This window comes from Eumetopias jubatus, unplaced genomic scaffold, assembly GCF_037043125.1.
Source record: "Eumetopias jubatus isolate StellerSeaLion01/CBP00866 unplaced genomic scaffold, mEumJub1_p1.0 scaffold_4, whole genome shotgun sequence".
Taxonomy (NCBI): domain Eukaryota; kingdom Metazoa; phylum Chordata; class Mammalia; order Carnivora; family Otariidae; genus Eumetopias; species Eumetopias jubatus.
In genome coordinates, this window is record NW_028274810.1 from 110,183,243 (window position 1) to 110,207,094 (window position 23,852).

Genomic DNA, 23,852 nt, shown 5'->3' on the forward strand with positions numbered 1-23,852 from the left:
AAGCCCTCCCAGAGCCCTCCCGCCCTCCCGCCCTGTAGCCAGCAGCACTGAAGGTGCGGCCCCCCTCACCGGCCAAGCCCAGCGACCTCCCTTCCCCCCACCCTTGGCCTGTCCCCTCTCCCTCCAGCCACACGCCCTTCAGAGCAGAGTGTCCCAGCCCAGGGAAGGCATGTCCCAAAGGAGGGACGCAGAGGCTGCTGATTCCACCCTGCCTCCACACAGGGTCTGGCACCAGGAGGGCTCCCCACTTGTTTATGGAAGGAACAAATGACCCAGCGTTCTGGGCAGAGGTCCAGATCTGGGAAATGTCCGGAACCCATCACAGGATCTCAGCCCCTGAGGTCCAGAGGGAACTTGAAGGTCACCTCCGCCACCCAATCCCCCAGCTCGCACACCTCCAGTGACAGGGAGCTTACTACTCCTTGGCAGCACCTCTCTGCCTCCAGGCAGCTCCCTGAGTCATCAGGGCCTCCCTCCAGTGCCCGCTGAGTGCCCGCAGCTGGGATGGGGACCAGCAGGAAGAAGGGTTCCGAGCAGATCAAGCCAGCACAGCGGGCAGCACCGAGGGCAGAGCTGGAGGCTCGGGCGATCGGGGTAAGTCTTCCCCTGGAGAAGCTGGACAGCGGGGAGACCAGCGCGCTACTGATGCCTGGAACCTCATCGGGGCTTGACCAGCTGCCCTGACTCCCCGGGCGACCTGGGGCCAGGGCTTGCCCTCTCTGGGGCACGTGGCCTCCCCTGCAGATGGAGACACTGCCAGGGAGGAAAGCCACCTTCCAAGCTGGCTCCAGCTCCAAGCCAGTCACGGGGCACCCAGGCCACGACCTGGAAGCAGAGCTGTGGCCAGCAGGCTTCGGTTTCCACTGGGGCGGACACCTGTTGCACCCGCCGGGACCTCGGGGTGGAGGACCGCGCCGCCAGCGGGCTCTCTGAGGCACGGCCACTGCCCCTCGGGCCCCGCACGGGCCGCCCCGCCACACCCGTGGCTTTAATGGTGCCCCCCAGGCGGGGGGTGGGGAGTGGTGCTGACTCGCCAAACCAAGCGGCCCACCCCCAAGGCCACCCTGGCGTGCCGTCAGCCACCAGCGCTGCCTGGGTGGGCCACAGCTCCACCGGAGACCCACGGGCGGGCGGGCACCCCCGAAAGCACAGGGGAGGCTGCAGGCCTCCAGGAGGCAGGCAGCCGGGTGAGCCAGACCAGGCCCCCCGGGGGGCCCTGGAGCCCGTGGCCACTGGGAGCCCGCCAGGCCTAGCCCGAGGCCCCCCCCCCAGCCCGGACAGCACCCACCCAGCAGGCACCAGAAGAACCTCGCTGGTAACGGGTGCCACTCTGCAGCGGCTGTCAGCCCCACCCCGCTCACCCGGCCGGGCCTGGGCCCTCCGCTCAGGGGCACCCGCGGCAGGAGGGACATGCAGGGCAGGAAGAGGGGACACGGAATGACAGCGGGGGGGGGGGTGCCAGTGCTGCTCCCAGGACAGCACCAAGCTGGACAGTCAGGGCCCGGCCCCGGCTCAGAGGCCGGGGCATACCCAACGCCACCTGTGACCAGACACGACAAGGCCGGCCTTGCTGGGGTGTCACGGGCACAAAGGGACAGCAGGTGATGAGGGGGCCGGAGCACGGGGCCTCTGCGGCCATGGGACAGTGGGGCCAAGTGCCCTGCAGCTGTGCCCCTCTGCCACGCCGCAGACCCAGCTGGTGGCCAAGGGCTAGGGTGTCTCCCCGGCCCCCCAGCCCCTGCAAGCCCTTCCTGCGGGCCAGGCTGCCTGCGACATCACACGGGGACACAATGGCCACGGCGTATCCAGCTGCTCCGGCACGTGAGCGGACTGCACCCCCGGGATGCCCACCTCTGTCGGAAGCCCCACCACCCACCCACCGCCGACCAGGACACTGCCCTCACCCCGGCCTCAGCCCTGGCTCCGAGCGCCTTCTGCACCCGTGTGCCCCGCTCCTACTCCAGACCCCTCAGCACTCCCACCAAGGGGGAAGGAGAACGAGGCATGTGTTCGTGCCTTCACGCGTTCATCCCATGTACGAACACTGAGCATCTCCCCGGGCTAAGCTCAGAGACGCAGGGCAAGCAATCACCGGACAGGCAAAAGGCTCCACCCTTTCCCACCCCCCAGATGGGGCTGCCAGCCACCCCTCCAACCCCCGTCCCGAGAAGCCACCTCCCAGACTGCCCCCCATGGGTGCCCCCGATGCAGGCAGCGCTACTGAGCCAGGGCTCACCCCATCCCTCATGCCGTCCTGTGCCTCGTTTCCAAAGCTGTCACGTACGGGAGTCAGATGCAGCATTTCCCGGCTCCACCCGTCTCTGGGCTGCCTGGGTCACACCTGGGCCACCCCCGAGGCTGGCAGACCAGGGTTCTGGTTTCACCCTGCTAGAACTCCTGCCTTGGGGAGCACTGCCCCCCTCCCAGAGCTCCCGCCGGACCCCCCACAGCAGCGGACGCCCACTGGGCCCTCCCGCCCTCTGCCTTGACTGTGCCCTTCCTTCCACCGGACTGCCTGCCCCCTGCACCCCTGCAGCCCATTTCCTCAGGCTCCAGTTCAGACCCCACCTGAGACACAAACTGGGGGACACAGGGTTGCCCTTGAAGGACACCCACACACCCCGCTCCCCCATCCGGGGTTGGAGGTCTCAGGGGTCTCCCCTTCTCTTTCCTCCGACCAGCCACCCTGCTCTCCTCATCAGGGTGGGCATCAAGAGACACAGGGGGCTATTCAGTGCAGGTTTCAAGTGAGTGCACGTGCCACCTCCAGCCCCAGACCCAACCCGCCATCAAGGGTCCATGTCCGCCACCCACCCACCTGGTGAGCGCCCCAGCCCCCGACAGTGAGACCCGGACATACAATGGTGGCCCCACGCGGCTGTGGCTCACACATCACCTGTGGCTCCCTATGGCCCCAAGCCAAGTTCTGACTTCCCAGCCTGGCCCACTGGCCCCTGTCCTTCCTACCCTCAGCTCAAGGGTAGGAGGAGATAGAGAGAGGCCTGTGGGATTCATGCCTCCAGTCACCCTTTAGTCGGTGTCCAGAATGCCCCCAGACACTCCTCACCGCCCCCGCCCGTTCCTCCAGGAAGCCCTCCTGGATGCCCTCACTGCTGGGGTTTTCCCCACTGAGTTTTCATTCCTATGTGTACCTACCCAGCACCCTCTCTGCTCTGGGTCCCATGCTGAGAGCACTGGGGTCAGGGGTGAGTGAACCCCTATGACCCCACCATCAGGGAGCCCACCACCTGGAGTGGGGGTCAGTGGTGGGGACCCACAATAATCAGGCAATGGACTGCATCAGACAGAAACAAGACTGGAGGCGGCTCTCCAGAAAGGTGGCCTTTGGGCAGAGATGCAGGCCCCACCCCACGGATATGGCATGGGCCCCCAAGTCGGGAAAGGCATCGGACCCTCCACGAGCCCCTCGAGAACAGTGCTCACCACCGTCTGTTCTTGCTGCCACTCTGGAAACCACTTCCTGCCCCATGTCTCCAACACCCCCACCTCTACACACGCACCCCCACCTGAGGCCAAAGACCAGAGCCCCACTCTCCACGGAGGCCGGACAGATGGGGAGCGGAGCGGCCGGAAACCTGGTGTCCTGCTCCTCAGCCCAGGGTTCCTTCTTCCCTTCCACACGATGAATCAGGCGAACTTCACCTGTTCAGAGCTCGGGCCCGGGGTGGTTTTAATAAACACAAGGCCTTCAGAGCAGCCGAAGGAGATGCCAGAAGGCCCTGCCACAAATACCGCCACTGTGCCCCAGGAGAGCCACCAGGCCCTCAACTGAGAGCCCAGCAACTCTTGCTTTGCACACAATTATGATCCCACCAGAAAGCCACAGATACTTCAAGGGGGTCACTAAAACCCAAGACAACAGACCGTGGCGGTCTAAGCTGCCGTTTACCAACAATAAATAATAGTACAGGCAGTTACCACCTGTGGAAAACCTGCTTTCCGACAGAGCCTAAAGACTCTTAGGATCCAGGAGACCCTAAGCTCCTCCGTTTACTAGCTGGGGAGGGGTTTCTACGTCCCTGAAGCTCCCCTTTTGTATAAGGGGGTTTAGCACGGTGCCCCTACAGCACGGTGCTGTAAAAATCAAAGGAGAGTGTGGGTGTGCAGGTCCGCCCCGAGCTGCAGAGGGTGTGGTCAAAATCAGCACCTCAGCTAGTGGCCATGCCAACCACAGGTCCCACGGGCTGGTTGCAGCCCCGCAGCACTGCCAAGGGCCCCTGATGACCAGGTGACCGGGGACGGGCCCCATTCACAGCAGCTGTCATGGTGTGATCACCCACAGGACCTCCTTTCACTCCCCTGCTAACAATAAATGATCAACTATGTGGTCACTATGTTACGAGCCTCATTTCACAAGAGAAGACGAGGGCACAGAGGGGCTCTGCGTATCCCCCCGACCCTGGGGGGCGTGCAGAAGAGGCAGGCCAGACCCACCCCCCACCCCGCTGCCTCTCAACAGTGCAGCCAGCCAGCAGTTCCAGTGACCCTCCCCCGGACCCCTGGCCGGGCCACACAGCAATATCGGTGAGCTTGGGAGGAGAGTCCAGTCGGGGCTCTGGAAGGAGAAGGTTCCATCCCCGGGACACCCCCCCCCCCGCCCCCTCGGCCCCACTTGACAGAGGAAGCCCCTGAGGCTCCAGCTGAGCTGAGTGTGAGCAGAAAGGCCTGGGAACCCCTGCCCACCCCCTCTGAGGTCTGCCCCAGGGGTGGCCACACCCAGGCCTCCCGCCAGCCCCACCTTCCACACCTCCCACCCCCACTGGACCCGGAGGAGCCTCGGGGAGCACTCGGACACTCACCCGCCTTCCTGGTCCGGGAGTCCCGGGGCGCTGCGCCCCCGCCCAGCTTTATCCCCACCCGGCTGCCCGCCCTCCCGCGTCAAAGGCCCCAGATCGCCGGTAAACTGTGCCGGGCGGGAGGCGGGGGCAGGCTGGGGCAGCCCCAGAAGGATCCCGCCGCCCAGCCTTTGGCTCCCACTGCACTCCCGCCTCCCAGGGCTGCCTGGCAGCAGGGAAGTGCGGCTGGGACACGGGCCTGAGGTTGAGGCGAGCACCCTGATCCCGGGAAGCAGGCAGGAGAGCCCCCCTCCCCCACAGGGCCTGACTCTGGGGCTGCAGGAGGCAGGACAGTCCCCAGGGCCCTGTATCCAAAGGCAGCCAGAGCAGGGAGTGGAGGAGGGAGGGGGCAGGCGAGGGGACCAGGAGGGGGTAGGAGGGGCGGGCACAGAGCCAGCCCGGAGAATCCGAGGCGCCGAGGCCCAGCCTGGCAACTGGCAGAGTAGAGGGTCAGGGGGACAGCCTAGGGCTTCCCAGGTCTCTGGCCTGTCCCCCCACTGCCTGCTGCAGACTGGGAAGGGGGTTCCCGGACCTTTCCCCTGCTGAGGAGGGCAGAGTAGAGGGTCAGGGGGATTTCCTAGGGCTTCCCAGGTCTCTGGCCTGTCCCCCCACTGCCTGCTGCAGACTGGGAAGGGGGTTCCAGGACCTTTCCCCTGCTGAGGAGGGCAGAGTAGAGGGTCAGGGGGATTTCCTAGGGCTTCCCAGCTCTCTGGCCTGTCCCCCCACTGCCTGCTGCAGACTGGGAAGGGGGTTCCCGGACCTTTCCCCTGCTGAGGGGGCAATCTCTAGCTGCAGGAGGGGCCTCTACCCCCCGCCACCCGGACTACCCCAACCCACCCACACAGAAGCAACCTAGCCCTCTCCAGGCTGCCCCCACCCTCAGCAGCCCCCCAGTGCCCTCCCCGGATTGCTCTGGGGCTCCAGAGAGCTGCCCACACTTCCCCAGGGCCCCCTGCAAGCCCAGCCCTCACTTCTTCCTGTTGTCCCAGTTTCCTCCACAAGGAAGCCAGGGAAGCCAGCTAACAGGCCAGTGAGCCCATCCCACCCCAGCCTGGGCCCCAAGGCCCAGCAAAAGCACTAAGGAAGTGGGAACCCTACCAGTGGGGGAGGGGCTGTTCCCGCCCCTGAGGGCCAGGGTCACTCGTCCCTCCTCCCACCAGGATGCTGCCCTAGCGGGGATGGCACCAGGTTGGATAGAGCCCTCTCCCCAGACCCTGGATGGGGGTGGGGGTGGTATCTCAGGCCAGCCTGGCCCAGAGAGGCCACCAGGAAGTCCATGCTTGGGCCTGCTCCCCATCAGGTGGAGGGGGCAATCTCTAGCTGCAGGAGGGGCCTCTACCCCCGGCCACCCGGACGGCTGCCCCATAACCCCACCAACCCCTGCCCCGACACCCCCCCATCCACAGCGCCCCCTCCCCGTTCCCACCAGGCACCTGCCAGATGCCCACCAGCCACCCCGCCCCAGACTGAGGCCCTTCCCAGTGGCCCACTGCCCAGGCTCAGACCCATCGTGGCTCCCCGGTGCCTTGGCCAGGCCCCAGAGCCCTCCTTAGCCACCCAGCTGGTCCACAGCACCTACTGCAGCCTCTGCCAGGTGTTGTGACTCACATACCTGCCACCTGGCCTCTGTCATTTGTCCCTTGTCCCTGCCTTGCCCTCCATCTGGCTGCCCTTTTCCCTCCCACCTCTCCCCACCCCACCGCACGAAGCTCTCCTCACCCCAGCAGCCCTCCCTCCACTTCCCGGCCCCTCTCTTCTAGACCAGTCCCAGAGGCCACATCCACCTGGGCCCACCCAGCAGTCCAGTCCCCTTCAGATCTCCCCAAGGGAGGGTACAAACTTCAGAGGGTCAGTGTACACGAGTGGACCACGAGGCCCGCCGAGAAGACAAGATGGCTCAGGACAACCTGCCAAGTCGGCAGCTCGGACAGGACCCAGTGCGACTGAGAACCCGTGTGGACACAGCCCAGTGGCAATTCTGTCAATGTGCACACTCACTTGTGCCACAAGAGCGGGGTCCAGACCAGACGCCTGTGCCAAGAGGGTGGGGACCCCGTTCCCCTGCACCACCATGCCCACCGGTGGCCCTCCACACCGTCCGTGTCCTCTGGTCCATGCCCCATCTCCCACTGGGCCTGGCAGGACCCTGCCCAGGTCGTAAGCCAGACCACAAAAGTCTCACATGGCCAGGGACCTCACACGGAGGGAGAGAACAGGTGTCCTGCCTTGGAACCCAGCAGGTGGGAGCCCTCGGGTGGAGCCTCCCGCTGTGGGCCCTGGGCCCATCACTGCCCCTCCCCGGGCCCCAGCCCTCCTGTCTCAGCATGGACCCGGCTGGACTCATCTGTGTGTCCAAAATTGCACCGTTGGTGATAGGCAGGTTCCCAGGCGCCCCCACTCCCCACGCCACCTGCACTAGCACACACAGTCAGGCTGACCCTGGGCGGCTAGAAGCAGTGTTCTGCAGGCCTGCTGTGTCCCCGTGCCCCCAGGGGCCATCCCCTGCCCCCAGCCTCCCCGCCTGTAGAGCCCCAGTCCCAGAGGTCTGGTTATCTGGCAGCAGCTTCCAGCCTACAGCCCATTTTTCTGGAGTATAGGGTGTTGGGTTGGGAATTCCTAGACTCCGGGATTCTAACAGGGCGAAGAGCTTCTAAAGCCTGCCCTAGCCTGCGCCCACCGTCTCCAGTGCTTTCCCCCTGGGCCTCACTGGGCTGGCACTGACTCCTGACACCATGCCCCCAAGCCTCCAGAATGGGCACGGCGTCCCAGCAGGGCAGGGAGCTTCACGGATCCGCTTGGAGCTAATGGCCGCTGAGAGGCCCTTGCACCTACCAGGCCCTCAGCTCAAGCCCCTGCCAGGAAGGTGGAGGCCCCCAGGAGGCCCAGAGGAGGCCCCCAGTCCCTGCCATCCCGAAAGCCCAGGGCACCCCCAGTCCACCAGGCGGAGCCCAACCCCTCCGTGCCACACACACACACAGGACCCTCAAAGGGCAGAAGGAACCTGGGGTCCTCAGAGAACTGGGGGGGTGGCATGGGCCTCCAGGACGGTCCGTGGGACCTCCCAGAGGAGGCTGCTCAAGTCCTTGCCCACCAAAATCAGCGGGAGGCCCCACGGGGTGCACACTGGGATTCCCCGACGGCTGAGAAAGGCCTCCCTTGCGGCTGCCTCTGCCCCTGGGCGCATCTTCTCACCGCTCTGGGCCTTTTCAGTCACCTGCGCAATGTGGACATAACAGACCCTCGCAAGGTGGGAAAACAAGAACGGCCCCCCCGCGAGGTGCCCACCCCCCGGTGCCCACGGAGTTTTCACGTGGCCTGGGGGGCAGGGGTGGGGAGGCCCCAGTTCAGCCTGTTGTACGGAACACACCCAGTGTCTGGCTGCATTCGCTGTACCTGCCTGAGTCCTCTCTCCGTGGAGGAGGGGCTTCTGGCTCCTCCTCAGACCCTAGACAGCGCAAGGTCAGGGTCCCCCGGGGGGGTAAGAAGGAGGCCCTGGGGGAAGCCTGGGGGGGGCGTCAGTATGCAGCCTGCCCCAGACAGGTGGCACAGCCCCTCCCTGCTGCCCCTGGTGTGCCCCAATCCCAACTGGGAAGCAGGATAGGACCCCACCCCAGCACCCTCAGGGGAGGGGGCTCTGCCCACAGAGCAGCCGGTGCCCCGTGCCCATCCAGCCACTCTGGACCCATGGCAGGACACAGTCAGCAGCTGCCCAGAAAGCTAGTAGCCCCCGGGGGACTGGACCCCGGGGCATCATGGGCGTGGTAGCCATTTTTGCTCACCACCACATCCAGAAGCCTGGGAGAAGAGGAGACTGCGGCCCAGCTGGAACCCAGGTCCTCGCTCAGCCACTGCTCAGCTCACTGCTCCTCGCACACCCGAGGGACACGTCCAGTAGTGCAGAGCAGGGAAAGCTAAAGCCCTGCACTTACAGGCCCCTCCCCACATTGATCCTCCACGTAGTCCTGAAGGCCCCCATCAGCCCATTTCATGGATAAGGAAACTGAGACCCTGGCCATGCAGTCACTGACTTGCCCGAGGCCACACAATTATGAGAGGCTGAGCCAATATTCAGAGCCAGCCCAGGGTGGGCCCTTCCTATGTATTTTCTCCTTAAAACAATCCCTGATCTGGAAACTGAGGCCCGGGCCTTCCAATAGATCTCAGGGGTCCTGGAAGCCCTGTCACCCAGCGCCTACATCAGTCTCCGGGAACCCTGCCCCTGCCTGCGCCCAGCGCACAGGGTTGCTGGGGGTCAGGCGGGCAGGAAGGGGGCGCAAGATCACGGAGGTGGCCAGGGCTGCTGGCCAAGGCCCTGGTGGACGCACGTCAGAGGGGCCTTCAGGAGCCACGGGAAAGAGCTCTGACCTGGCCTCGGGAGGCCACGTCCAAAATAACCGGCCCCACCGCCCTGTGAGGACTCAGCCAGGCGCACGTAGGCCTCTCGGCCCCGGGCACTGCCAAGCTGGGTGCGGAACGTCACAGCTATTTCTGGGCCAGCCTGGCAGCCAGACACAGCCCCCCGGCGCCCCCAAAGAACCAGCACAAGAGGGGTAGGTCGCTGCATCCAGGACACACAGTGGAGGGACCCACAGGCCCCCCAGGGTGGTGGGGCGCCCCACGCTGCTACCTTTCCTCTCTTCCAGCACCGCTGCTGTGAGGGTTCCGTGTGGGCCCCCACTGGCACCAACGGGCCATCGCAGAGCGCCCAGCCCACGCGGGACCCCTGGGCGGACGGAGAACCGTGTCCCATCTCTGAAACAACAACAGGGGCTCTGCTTCCTGCCCTTCAGCAGCTCGAACCCTGAGCACACACAGCCCGGGACAGTTTGATGGCCCAGGCCCTTGGGGAGGCCAGCGCTAGGCCTGCCATGGGCCCCCGTCCCAACACTGCATCTACCCTGCAAGGTCGTAACCTCGTGGGTGCCAGTGGCCATCCAACCCACGGAACCTGAGGCCCAGAGGCGGCGGGAGACTCTGAGGCGGAGCATACCCTCAAACCCAGGCCAGGCAGGGTCTCTAGGAGCCCAGCAGGAGGGGGCAGCTCCCTCCCGTCACTCCAAGCCAGGGGTGGTTCTGCCCCACATTCTCGCTCAGGCTGTGACTACTCCTAGAGGGTCACCGGCTTGGGAGTCTGGCCTGGTCCCCATCCTGGTCCCCCCATGGCAAGCTCTGTGATGCTGAGCACATCCCTCAACCTCTCTGTGCCTCAGTTTGATCATGCTTAAGATGGGTTCACTGGAAGCTCCTCCTTCATGGAGCTGCGGATGGCTGTTCCCCTGGGGACTGGAAGAACACTTCCCTTCCAAGCAGCCTTGCCTGAGCCCCTTGAATGCTTCTTCTGTGCCAGACACTCACAGGGACTCTGACAGGACTCTGAGCCCTGCAGGAGGACCCACGTTCAGGATGCTGATTCTCCCAGGGGGTTCCCTGAGAAACTGAAGGGGCTCCTTTCCTGCAAAATGTCCCAGAGCCTTTATTCCTCTATACGTGCAACGATCTGGGGTGGAGGGCAGCCAGCAGCACATTTCCAGAATGTTTTTGACACCAGGCACCAGCAAAGAGGGCACCTCACAGAACCTTGGCAACACCAGGTGGGGTCAGCCCCAGGCCCCAGCCTCCCAGCCGTGAGGGTGGGAGAGCCTCCTGGCCTGCTCATCTATGTGGCTCGGCCCATCTCTGAGCCTGGCTGGTTGTCAGTGCAGTGACCATCGCACAGAGATGGAGGCAGAGCCCAGGCCGGGCCACGGTGACCCCCGACCCCCAGTCCCTGGCATGGTTCCCCCATGTTGGTCATGTGTGGCAACAGTGACCTGAGGGTGGCCGGATTAGCTCCTGGCCACGGCCATCACCTGCCGTGAGGACAGCAAGGCCGGACGCCTAGGCTGAGCAGGCAGTGAGAAGGTGCCAGCCACGGGAGGGGAGGCACCCCTCCCAGGCACCCACGAAGCACCCAGCCATGCTGCCCCCTCGGCAGCCCCGCCACCACCATCGGAGCTGCCAGACAGAAGCAGCAGAGGCCCCAGCATGGCACATCCTGGGGAGCTGGGCATCAGGACCCGGGTCACCTGCACTGTCCACCCTTAGCATCTGCCCAGCTCCCAGAGGAGGAATTGGGGGACCATCACACACAAGGGAAACCCCTCTTCTCTGGGGCTTCTGATGACCCCCCAGGCGGAACCAGAAACCTCCCAGCAATGTATGAGGGGCCGAGGCACTTTCCAGCCGAGGTCTGCACCCGGCTCCCTCGGGAAGCCCTGGGCATCACTGTGGGCACCCAGCAGGGGTGGCAGGAGGTCCGACCATGCCCCCAGGCCAGCAGGCAGACCGCGCTGGGCGCAGCATGGGGCTCCCAGCCGCCTCCAACCCCCTTTCCCCGGGGCTGCCCAACACAGCACTCCTAGTTTCAAGGGCCCTGAGGACAGCCCCGGGGCCCGGGAACTCCGTCCCCCTGGGCAGCGCCACAGCAGGGCCACTCGGAAGCCCGATGGACATGCAGCTCAGAGGCGTCCTCTGGCAGAGCCGGGCCAGGACTCGGTAGCGCTGCTGCTGGTCAGGAGGCCCTGGGGCTGCACCTTCTTCACACCAGCAGAGCCGGGTGAGTGAGCAGGCACGGCAGCCCCTCCTCGCCAGCCCCAGCAAGGCAAACGTCAACCGGAAAGTGTATAGCGACAGAATGGGGTAAGGGGTGCGCTTTAGAGGTGACCGAGCCTGTGCCCACTCCGCTTCATCTGACCCCTCATCAGCTCCGTGAGTCCCAGACAGGGCAAGACCCAAGGTGCAGAGCCCCGTGTGTGGCTGCACGGCCCGAGCTCGCACCCCACTGTGCTGTGCGGAACCCCAGCGGTAGGAGACCAGCGAGACTGCCCCCCCACAGATAGGACAACGGGCCACACCCATGGGGGTGGGGGTCACAAAGCAGGGAGGGCAGGAGACTGCACAAGAACAGAGACCTGTCCGAAGCCTGCCCTACGCTCCGGCAAACTCACCAATGCCCCACACTGCGCAGAAGGCAGGCCGGCCCCACTCTGGGTTCCCAAACTCACTGAGTCCCCTCCGCATCGGAGCACCACCTCACTCTCTTCTCTAAGCTCCTACATGCAGGCCACCTGGGGCAGAGCTGGGCTAATCCTATTTTGCAGACTTTAACGAGAGCCTGCTCAGGCCAGACTCTGCTGAGTGGGGAGCTGGCAACATTGTTTTCCTGAGAGAAAATTCACACAAGGTGACATTTGCCATTGTAACTATTTTAAAGTATACACTTCAGTGTTTTTTAGCATCTTCACAGTGATGTGCATTCATCACCACTACCTAATTCCAAAACACTCCCATCACCCCAACAAGCAGCCCCACACCTCTTGCGGTCCTCCCCTGCCCTCCCACCCCGCCGCCCACCCAGCCCTTTACGGAGTACATCTCCACGGATCTGCCACGTCCGTGACATCATGCACCACACAGTCTTCAGTGTCTGGCTCCCCGCACTCAGCATTGCGCTTCTGAGGGTCATGCACGTTGTCGCGGGGTCAGGACTGCAGCCCCTTCATGGCTGAGAACCCAGTCCACTACGTGGAGACCATGCTCGGCTGACGGGCAGCTGGGTCACGCGCAGGCCTGTCCCCCTTCCACCCACAGGGACTGCACGCACCAGAGAGCAAGGCTGGATACCCACAAGCACCCATGCTTCCAGAACCCCCATGTACCGCAGCAGCAGGGGGCTTACGTCCTTCTTAGCAGAACCAGCGGGTCCCTCGTGCACCCATGTGTGAGAGAAGAAACCCAGGGAAGGGTAGACAGGGTATGCCGGGGCGGTGGGGGGAGGCAAGGTCTGGGGGTCCAGCCAGGAGGGTGGGCGTGGTAACATGGGGGAGAGCACGTGGGCAGCCCCCTCCCGGGCCCAGCAAGTGCACACCGGGCTGCTGAGGGCACAGAGCAGGCCGGGGAGGGACAGAGGGCCGGGCAGGTAAGGGGGGGCCCTGCGGGGTTCCAGGCTGGCTGGGCAGGGCTGGCCTTCAAGGACGGGGAAGATTTGTCAGAGCATCTTTAGAAGTTACAAACACAGCCACCACACACAAAGTGAGCACAGGTCAGAGATTTATTCGTTGGAGAGGGAGCCGGCAGCAGGCAAAGCTGGTTCAGAGGCAAAGCCCAGGCACCGAGTGCTCCCAGCCCGCAGCGACAGAGCTCCAAGACAGGACAGGACAGCAGAGACGAGCAACGCGCTACGGGGCGACCACCAGGTCACAAACGGTCACAAACGGCACATGCGCGTGGGACTGCCCAGAGTCCAGGCCACGTTCAGCTCGTAAGCAGCAGGTGCAGGCATCCCCGGAGGGCTGGATCGCCCCAGGTGGCCTGCCGGACCACACCCAGTAGGACACTGCAGGACACACGGTCCCCCTTTTGTCTTAAGAGACCCCCTGAGAAGGGCAAACGGGCTGGGGGTCCGGGCAGAGGTCAGGGCCTGAGTAAAGGCCAGGAGGCAGGAAAGGGCAGGGAGCAGAAAGGTGACCCAGCCTTCAGGGGAACCTGTAAGAACTGCTTCCCAGGGAAGGCAGGCTCTGGTGGGCCCCGGTTCTCAGAATCACCACGGTGGGGGGCGGGGGGGCAGGTCTCTGCAACCCCAGATCGAGGTGTGTCACAGAATCAAGCACAGAGGAGGAAACAGAAACTCCCCAGAATCCCCAACGGGGGCAGGAAAGCCCCCATGGGTGGTGACAAGTGAGACAGCAGTGCCTGGACCACCTGAGGTCACTGAGAGTTTGGGGAGCGTCTACCCAGAGCCAGCCCCCACCCTGGTATCTGGGGTACCCCACCCTACCCCCGACTCCCTACCTGGTATCGCCTAAGCTGACGCTGTCCTTCAGGGCTAAAGCCCTTGATGGCACCCACACCACTCAGAAGGAAAGCCCAAGTCTCCCCCGCCCACGGGCTACTGTCCCCTCCACTCCCCTCCCCACCCCCCAAGGCCCCACCCATGGGCTATGGTCCCCCCGACTCCCCTCCTTGCTCTGCTCCAGCCTCACCTGCCTCCCTGTTCTTCCAGGACATGCCATGTGTGGTCCTGCTTCCAGCCCTTTGCCCTTGCTGTGCCCTGTACCAAGAGCTCTCTGTGTCCCCACATCATCCTATGCTGTCACCAGGCCTTTGCCACCTACCTAGGACTCCCTCCTGGCTCCATCTGCCCGTCCAAACCCCACCTCCTTGGAGGCGCACTCACCGGCTCACACTTACTGAACACCTAGTGGACACCCTCCATGGCTGTGCTCTGGGTCCAAGCAAGCTCATGGGGACAAAAGCTCAGTTGCTGGCATGACCACAAAGTTGGCCACAGCAACCAGGCAGTGACCCTGGGGGCCAGGCGCCCACAAATTACAGTGCCAGCAACCACAACAGGCTCTCAGCCGTCGAGGAGCCCCTGCCCAAGTGGATCACCCAACACTGAGGATCTTCTACCCTCGATACAGTGGCCACGCAGATCCCCAGCAGAGGGGAGGTGAATGCAGAGCCCTGCCTTGTCCAGCACCATCAAGAGAAGGTACTGCACCCAGGCAGGAACAGTGTGGGGAGCTGAGGCCAGCCCCTGTCCCCAGGCCAGCCTCCCCAGGCTCTGGACTCCATGCCCAGCGCCCCTCACACCTCTCCAAGCTTCTCCCATCGTAAGGGCATCTCAGCAGGCCCAGGGCCCAGCCCCCGCAGCAACCTCTTTACAGACTTTTTAGTATCTCCCTGCACGGAGGGGGCGAGGCCAGCAATGCGCAGACCTGGAGGGCAGCTGTGTGGCTACGTCACAGGCCGGTGGGCCTGGAGTGCAGGACGCGCTCGGAAACAGCCGGTGACCCTCCTGGGACAGGCCCACGGCCGCCTGTCCTCAGTCCACGGGCGCCACTAGAAGATCCAGTCTCACCCAGGACTGGCTGATGGCCACGCCTCCCAGCAGCGTGCTCCTGGATCCGGGATCCTGCCCAGAGCCCTGGTTCTCACGCTCACTTCCTCACAGGAAGGGTCGGGGAGACACTCACCCTGCCCCCAAAACCCCAGCACACTCTCAGGGAGGGCTTTGCCCACAAGGACCCTGCAACAGAGCCTGCCAAAGTGGGGGAGGAGCGAAAGGGGAGGGAAAGCAGTGAGAACATGGAGGGGACAGGAAGCAACCAGGCGGGGGTGCCCCTTGGCTCCCCATGGCCGGCCAGGCAGGGCCGTCTGACCCCCAGCCCACCAGGCTCCTCCTGAAAGCGGGAAGCCAGGCGGGCGCAAGGCAGCCAAGGGCCGGCTGGGGTCAGCGTCCTTCCTCAGGCTGGGCAGGCCCGGCTGGCAGCATCCGTGGGAACTGTCCCCAGGCCGAGCCAGCCACACTCAGGCCAGTCAGTGGGCATCGGGGCCGCCGCAAATGCCAGGGCGGCTGGGCACATCCCGAGGGGCGCTGACCCTGCTGGAGGCGTGTCCAGACCTGCAGGCTGATCTGAGGGTCTCCAAGGGGAGGGTGGAGAGAACAGGGTCTCAGGGCCACCCCCAGCCCTACTGTCACCATCCACGCCCCCAGACCCTGCCCACCTCTCTACTTCACCTCGCAACAGCCCCACCCCTCAGCCACGGTCCCAGAGGCCACAGCGTCCACCTGCACCCTGTTCCCCTGCCCCCTGGGTTAGGGGACCCTCCCATGGCTCCTTGGACCCCACCCCACCCCTGACCATCACACAGACCACCCAGGGCTGAGGCTGACTTCATGGGCCATGGCCGTGCTGCGCCTCGTCTGAGGCCCGTGTGGGGGGAAGGGGTGTCATACGGGCTGGACGTGCAGATGGACAGCTCCATCTGCACTCCAGCCTGCGTGCCGCAGGGGGCCCGGGAGCACCCAGCTCCGCCCCAGTCTAGCCTCTGTGCTCCCTGCCCCCCGCGCTCCACTGGGGACCCCCCGGCCACTGGCTGTCCTCACAGGCTGGGGGCCCCTCGGGACGGCCCTTCCGGTGACTTCCTGCCAGGGAGGCTGGGGGAGGGTAAACAAGGCCTCCAGATGGCTTCCTGCGGCTGCCCGGCCGTGGGAACATCCCAGCAGCCGAGGTCATGGAAGAGCGGGTGCAGGGGGGCGGGGGGCTGCGTCACCCATCAGCAGGGCACCCACTGTGCGCCTTGGGCTGCCTGGACCCCCTCCGCCCCTCTTACACTTCCCAACATCCCCACAAAAGTGTTTCCCATCCCCATTTACAGAGGGGAAACTGAGGCACAGGCGGGCAAGTTAAGCCAAAGGCCAGAGGCAGGACCTCCTCTCTGCCCCTTTATCAGGCTCTCGCCCCACCAGCAGGGGCAGGTCATCCCAGCCCCACTTTAGAGATAGGGAAAACTGAGGCCAGAGAGGGGAGCGTGAGCAGGTGGTTGGGCTGGGATGGGGTCCACCCCCCACTCCCACACACACCTGGAGGCTCCTTGTCTGTAAATGAGGAACAGACAGCCCTGGTTCCAGGCCACTCAGAGGACCACACAAGCCCGGCTGAGGGAGCATGGGGCACGACACAGCTGCCTTCCATCCCAGCACACTTCCCACCACACCACCCCGAGCAGGGTTCCTCCACCCCAAACATGCAGCGCCCACCTGGGGAAACGGCTGTGAGGGGGGTCTAGGGCAGGGCTGACCACGGAGCTGCCCCAGCGACACTGTTCACCCCGGCCCCGAGCCCTGGGAGCCCCTCCCCTCTACTGTGATGCCCACATCCTTCAAGCCCAGGCCAGATGCCACCTCCTCCCAGAAGGCCACCCGGACTCCCTGCCCACCACAGCCTCAAAGTCGGAGGGTCACACACTCTGGGAAAGCGACTGCTGTCTCCTGCAGGTCTTGTTCACCCATGGGTCCCTCCCAGGGTCAGGACCACCTCTCTCCGCCTTCACCCATCGCCCAACAGGGGCCAGTTCAGGCCCGGGCAGGCCCTCACGGGGCACGGGGAGGCAGAAGCAAGGCCAGGCCAGTCGCCTGCATTCCCCATCGGACCACGCAGCTGCCGAGATGGAGATAATGGGGGTGGGCACTGACTAATACACGTGGGTCCATCCAGACCCGGAGACCTGGGTCCACGGGTGCCATCAGGAGAGAGGCCCATTTCAAGTGAGACACAGAGCAGTCTGCTCCTGTGAAACCAAGCCGATGGCCAGAAGCCCGGAGCCCACAGCAGTTATAAATTGCCTGGGCTGTTTGAATTCTTACAAGGAACATCACTACATCTGGATTACACCATAACGACGTAGTGAGGGCCCTGTTGAATGCTGCCCCTCCCCGCATGTGAGCCCCGGGGCAGGTGGTGCTGTCTCTGCCCACCCTGCACAGGCCCACCCGGGCCCGAGAGCCCAGCATGACCCCTAGAGAAGCCAAGGCACCAAGGGCTGCGCTTCCCCAGGTCACAGGCCCCTGGCGAGGGCAAGCGGAGAGCCTGGTGTGATGTGGTCACACACAGCAGATGCAGGGCAGGAAGCAGCGGCTGGGCTCCGGCCCATCCAGTCTGCCGTGAGGTCCAGGGTGTGCCCCAAGTGCCCTTCTCCAGACAAGAAAACTGAGGCCCAGGAAGCACAGGGGCAGGCCCAGGGTCACCCAGAGAGACCCGGCAGAGCTGGGACCATGGCTCTGGGCTCCTTAGGACCATGTGGAGGGGACAGCGAGGTGACTGTGGAGAGCCCCGGGCCCCCCCCCCCAGGCGCCCCCTGAGTTCCACATGGCAATTCCCAGCAGATGGGCCACTGGGCAGCCGGCCAGAGAGTAGCCCGAGAGGAGCTGTGCAGCTGACCCCGGCAGGGAGATGAAAGCAGGAGAAATGTTGGCTTTGGCAGGTCCTGGTCCAGGCAAGAGAGTGAGGAGGGCCCGTGTCCCCACACCAGCAGACGATGGGGGCGGGGCACCAACAGAAAGGAGCACCCTCTGGGGGTGCGGGCAAAGTTGAAGAAGAGGTCAAGCCCACCACGTGTAGCCACAGGGGCGGTGATGGGACAGGCAGCCGGCAGGCGGGAACCCTGGGTGGGGTGGCGGGGAATCCTCCGGACCCTCCCGCGCCTCTTCCAGGAAGCCTGAGTCACAAGACGGGCCGCAGGGCCAGGAGAGTGGCTGGGAGCACCAGTCCCATGGGAAGGGGACAGGGCAGGGCAGCCTGCCTGTCAGCCCGCCTCCACCGGCTCGGCCAGCCCCGGCTTTGGGGTCTCTGTGGCCAGAGAGGCCGTGGGAACAGGCTCCTGCAGCTCCCAGGAGGGGCTGTGGAGACGGAGGAGCTGGAGAAGGCAGGTCAGAGCCCCCCATCTGCGGAAGGGGAAACTGAGCCCCCAAAGGAGAACTGGCCTGAAGCCAGACAGCCAGTGACCTGTCATGGACTAAGTGTGCTCTGGGCAACCAGGCCTGGACGCTGGGGAGGCCCACCGCAGCACCCATCCCGACATCCTTGGCTTAGAGCCCTGTCCCAGCATATCAGCCCCCAGCCAAGCACCAAAGACCCCAGACCCCCTACAGTAGGAGCTGTCCTCCTGATGCTCCCACTTCTAGGACCATACCTCAGACCCTACCGGCTCTGCTCCATCCCACCACCCCTGCTCTAGAACACTCCGTGGCTCCCCCGAATCTGAGTTAGGCTGCAGTCTCGGGTTCCCCACCTTCCATCCGCCCACATCAGCAACGGTGCCCCCTGCCTGGAGGCACCAGAACCTCCTCAGGGACACGTGTGTGCCCCGAAAAAAGCACCCAGTGACTGGGGGTGATAGCCCAGTCGACAGTCCCTGATCGGGTCCAGCCCTCACTTGCTGGCAGACTATGGCAAAGACTCCCACCCCAAGGGTCACCCAGCAGGAGAGTGGGGCCCTGAAGCCACCTTCCTGGCCCAGCCCCTCCCCCAGCAGACAGCTCCTGAGCACGGGGCACAAGGACCTCCCCGCTGCTGGCCTGCGGTGACGTTCCACAGTCCTGCATCCTGAGCATCCATGCAGGACTCCACCATGCTCGGGCCAGGCACCCAGGACAGAGAGGGGTCGGCGGCGCCGGAGGCCTGGGGACCCCCGGCGGGAGATGAGCAGGGAGATGAGCAGGGCAGGTGCAGGTCTGACGGCCGACACCGGCCCCCACCGGCCCCCACCGGCCCTTCCTGGGGCCGCCCTCCCCACTGCCTGCCAGCCCCCACGCCGAGCCCATAGCTTCCTAGCACGTCTGTGAGCTTTATCCCGCATGTGTGACTGCCAGCTCGGGCAGCCCTGCTCACAGCCTCTCGGGGCCTGGCATACAGTAGGCTCTCCAGTTTGCTGGGTCAGGGAGAATGTAAGTCCTGACTGGCTGCTAGAGCCAGGTCCCAACCATACTGTGACCGTAAAGATGCCAGCCCCGCTGAGGACCACTGCCCGGATGATGAGAACCCTCCTGCCCGCCGACAAGAAGGCTCAGAGCCATGGCCACGGTCCAGGTTGGAAGGAGGGAGGTGGTGTTTCCCGCACACCTTCTGAATGTCCACCCATGTGACTGACCCCACACCTTGCTGCTCCCATTCTATAGATGCAGAAACTGAGGGCCGAGGCACTAGGTACCTGGCAAGAAACTCGAAATCCAGGCCCTCCTGACTCTAGCTCAGCCTGCCCTGTTGTACCTGCCAGCCCTGGGAAAAGCCCCACGGGGCAGCAAGGGGTACCAGGGACTCCGGACAGCAGGTGACAGCAGCGAGGGAGGCTGCGTGGAGGTGGCCCAGCCAGGCAGCTGGTAGGGAGGCCATGCCAGACAGAGGGCACAGGTCAGGGCTGGCCAAAGGGGAGAAACCACAGTGCACCAACTGTTTACAGCCTACAGTGAGGTTTGGAGCCTCTGGGGAACAGGCAAGGCCAAGGTCTTGGGGGAAACCATCACCAGTCACTGGAGCCACAGCCCCAGCCGCTCCCGGCTCTGCCCCTCCAGCCAGATGCTACCGGGAGAGGCCCGTGCCCTTTCTGCCTGACCCACCCTCCCGGCTCGGGTCTGCCAGCCAGTGAGGCACCAGTGTCCCCATCTGGATGTGAGCCCCCAAGGCCAGTAGCACAGGTCCTGTGTGTCTGCAGACTCCCCAGGCCCCCCACCGGGGAGCAGGGTGGGCTCACACCAGCTCGGGGCTGACTGTGTGCACCTCTTCCCAGCCACGTGGGCATGAAGTCAAGCTGGCTAATGCTTCGAGTCGGGGCTTTGGTGAGCATTTCTCAGCACACACTGCCCAGTGCCCTGAGGTCATTGCTGAGCCTCCCACCCGTGGCACCTCCAGGAACCCCTCACCTTCCAAACCGCCTCTTGTCTGGAAAAGGAGCCCACCCGCTTGGCTTTCTCCCTGTCCGCCACCACACCCACGCCACTGACTCTGCATTGACCAGCCACCCTCAGCCAGGGCCTAAGCTGGCATGGAGGAGACAAAGGGGGCTCGCTGGGGCCCCCAGCCCCAGCCTGGTGGTCAGGGGAGGTGTCCTGGAGGACAGCAAGGTCGAGGAGGAGCCAGTAAGCCAAGGAGACAGCCTGGAAGTCCCATCCGTTCACCACCTACATTTTCTCCCACCACACTGACCACTTGGGGGTGGAGGGGGGCCACGACCCGCCCTGCCCCCCTCCAGCCAGTGGGGTCCTGAAGCTGACCCCCATCACCCACCTCTGATTCCAGCATGGGGCATGGCACAGAGCAAACAATTATGGGGTGTGTTGGGGGGTGGCCAGCTCCTCAAAGGGACATTTGAGGAGCAGCCTCTCCCCCTGAAGAGCAGCCTCATGAGAGTGGCCTGGGTAGCAGTGGAGAGACACCCATGCCTGCCTCCGGTTAGGCCCCGGACTCAGCCTCTCCTGTTGCCTCCTTACAGCAGCCTGCAGGATAGGCCAAACAGCACCCACTTCACAGATGGGCAAACCAAGGCTCCAGTTAGATCTGCAGGTGAGGAGGACCTGACTCCGCTTCACTGGGCCTCAGCCTCCTCAACTGAGAAATGGGGTTAATAACCTCATGGGAGGATGTGAGGTCACCTGCACAGAGCTCTGAAGAGGCCCCTGGGCAAGAAGAGCACAGGTTCCCTCCATGGACCCCATCTGGTCCCCACCCCCAAGCTGCTCCAGCCCAGGTGCATCCCTTGAGTCCAAACACCAGGCTGAGGCCCAGGAACCCACTATCACGTGCAGAGCTGACCACAGAGCCTGCAGGCCAGGAGTCGAGGTGCAGCGCATGCCGAACAGCCTGGGCTGGGTGGCCATGGGCACTGCGACCTGATGGCCTGGACGCCCTGCCACCCTCAAACCTGCTCTCACAGAGCAAATGTGCCAGGCACCGGCCTGAGAGGTCACCACACGACACAGGGGCAGCGCTCTGCCGGCTTGCCGCTGAGCATGCCACCCATCCCAGCCCCCAGCTGCCCAGCAGAACCCTGGGGCGTGTGCAGAGCCACCTGTTTAATCCCTGCGACACCTGGGATAAGGCTGCTGACCTGGTTCTGCAGGTGGGCTACTGCTTCGAGAGGTAGGCACTGCCAGGCTACCAGGCCTAGCAAGAGCCTGAGCCGGGCCGCAGACCACATACTGGGACCTGGAGCTCAGACTCCCGCGACATCCGCTGCCATCCCGGTCCTACCGCAGGACAGGGAAGCCCACGGGGTTCTGATGACAAGTCCCTCCGAACGACGCCCATGAAGAAACTGAGCAGGGAATGGGGCTGAACCAGATCCCGGGGCGGGCCTTCGGGAGGATGAACGGGGTACAGGGGTCACCCGCCCCCCACAAACGGGAGCGGGCTCAGCTCTTCCAGCCGGGGGCGCCCCGCTGCCCGCATGAGGGGTAAACAGCGGGCTGGGCCTGAGCCCGGCCTCCAGCCGGCGCCCCGCACGTGGCCGCGCCCAGGCCCGCGTTCCCGCAGCGCTGCGGCCAGGCCAGGGCGCGGGGTCCCGGGACGCGCCCAGGGCAGGAGGCTGCCGCGCTCCTCCTGCGCGCCCACGGCCCCACGCGCCCGCGCCGCGCGCCCCAGCCCGAGCGCGCGCCGAGGAGACTGACCTGGCGGTCCCGGCGCCGGCTCGACGGGCGGAGGCCCGGGCGCGCGCGCGTGCACGCGGGCCGGCGCGCGCAGGCGCGGCCCCGGCTCCGGGCGCGCGGGCCGGGCCGTCGGGTCACGTGGGCGGCGCGGCCCAATGGGAACGCTCCCTACGCCGCGGCCGCGCGCGCGCGCCCCGGAGGCCCCGCCCGGACGGGAAGGGGCGTGGCCATGGGGGCGGGCCGGGGTCTGACCTTGGCCCCAGGCCCCTCGCAGGCCAGCTGAGGCTGGGACTGCCAGACCGCCCGGGGCAGTCAGGGCCCGCTTGACCCCAAGTGAGGACGGACCGGGGCTGAGGAGGGGTCCAGAGGCCAAGAGCTTTGCAAAACTTACAGGTTTCCCCACTTAACCCGTGGGGGCTGAGCCCCAGATGCGCGGGAGGGGCTGCCGGAAGGGTGGGGCCTGGATAGCAGTCACCCGGCGGCGGCACTGAGGTCTCCTATACCGGCGCCCCTGGAAGTGGGCTCCTGGAGGTGGTCCTCAGGGCCACGGGGACCTCGCGCCCTCAAGGGCGGGCCCACGCACAGAGGTGCCTGGTAGAAGTGAGCCCAACTCCCCTCCGTTTCCCTGGGCCGCGTGGGGCGTGGCACTTCAGCCACCAGCCAGCCTCTGGGGCCTGGTGAGGGGGTCCCCTTCTGGATCAGCACTTCCTAGGGAGCTCGTGGCTAGGCCGGTGGTGGCCTGTGGAGGAGACCCGGCACAGAGGGGCAGGCACAGAAACAAGTCTCCTGTCTCCCCGCACACCAGTCCATGGATGCCCCTGCTGCAGCCCAGCCTCTCCTCCCAGCTTGGAAGCTTGCTCTGGTACCACCCGCACTTCCTGAGGATGCCCTCCAGCCGCCCACCCTCAGCAGCCGCAGCGACCCTGGAAGGCAAGAGTGAGAGCCCGCCCCTCTCTATGGCGGCACTTTACCGTCCCAAGGCCCTCTGACTGGGCCAGGGCTTGCTCCTCTAGGCTCCCTCCACTTTCCACCACACCGCCACAGCCTCCAACACCTGCATGCTCTTCCTCCAACAGTCAGGGTCCGTCCCAACCCCGGGGCCTTTGCACTTGCTATTCCTTCTATATGGAAAGTCTTGCCCAGACTGTCCCTGTGGTGCCCCTTTCACATCTTGTCCCTTTCAGCTGTTTGGCGCCTCTGAGAGCTCAGCCTCCCCTGGCCGTCCCCTCACCCAGCTGTGTGCTGTCCTCCCAGCTCTACCAAAAAGTCCCCCCAAGTCGTGACACACAGCACTGATCATGGTCGGGGGGGGGGACCTCACCTGTGTCCCCGGCATTCACACCAGCACCTGGCACAGATGTGTGCTCATGCGTAGATGGGGGTGATCAGAAGGTGCCCGGAGGCCCCCAGTTCCTCCCTAAGGGTCAGAAGAGGGGCAGAGGACAGGGCCTTGAAGACCTGAGTTCGAATCTCAGTTCACCAGCTTACTTAATCCCTGGAGGTAAGGACCGTCATTCTCCCTATTTTGTAGATGAGACACAGGGAGGGGTTAAGCAACTTCCAAAGATCAGACAGTAAGTCGGGAGTAGACCTAGTCCAGACCTCCCACATTTAGCCACGAAGCGGGGCTCCCTGTCCTCGGTGCCTTCAAGCGGAGAACAACAGGCAATATGTGGGGGTACATTCCGGGTTTGAGGTCCCGGGAAAAAGGAACCCTCCACTGCAATGGGTCTCAGCACCCACCAAGGCAGCCCATTGCCCGTTTCACTGTGGGACTTTCGGGTCCACTTTCACGGTTAATCTTTCTGATGTTTAGCCTGACCCAGCCAGGTCTGCACCCGCCTCCCTCCCTGACTTGTTTCAAATTCTTCCTCCTCCCCCCTCCCCCGAAATCTCAGGGAGGTTTCTATCCCGGCCCCCTTTGCTGCTGGGCAGAGGTGTGGCCTTCCTCATAGTCTCGCAGGCTGGGGGCTCTTCTATCTCCCCGGGCCGGCATCCGTGCGGCAGGGAGTCCGAGAAGGATCCAGCAGCTC

At 64.8% G+C, this 23,852-nt stretch overlaps 1 protein-coding gene across 1 annotated transcript in view; it reads right to left on the reverse strand.

Moving 5' to 3' along the window:
- PTP4A3 (protein tyrosine phosphatase 4A3) overlaps positions 1-21,898 on the reverse strand; it is a 33,673-nt gene extending 11,775 nt beyond the window's left edge. Inside the window, exon 1 of the mRNA XM_028105661.2 lies at positions 21,841-21,898. The gene's annotated coding sequence lies outside the window, so the exon portion shown is untranslated. The remainder of the gene's footprint in view (positions 1-21,840) is intronic.
- Positions 21,899-23,852: the final 1,954 nt, after the last annotated feature.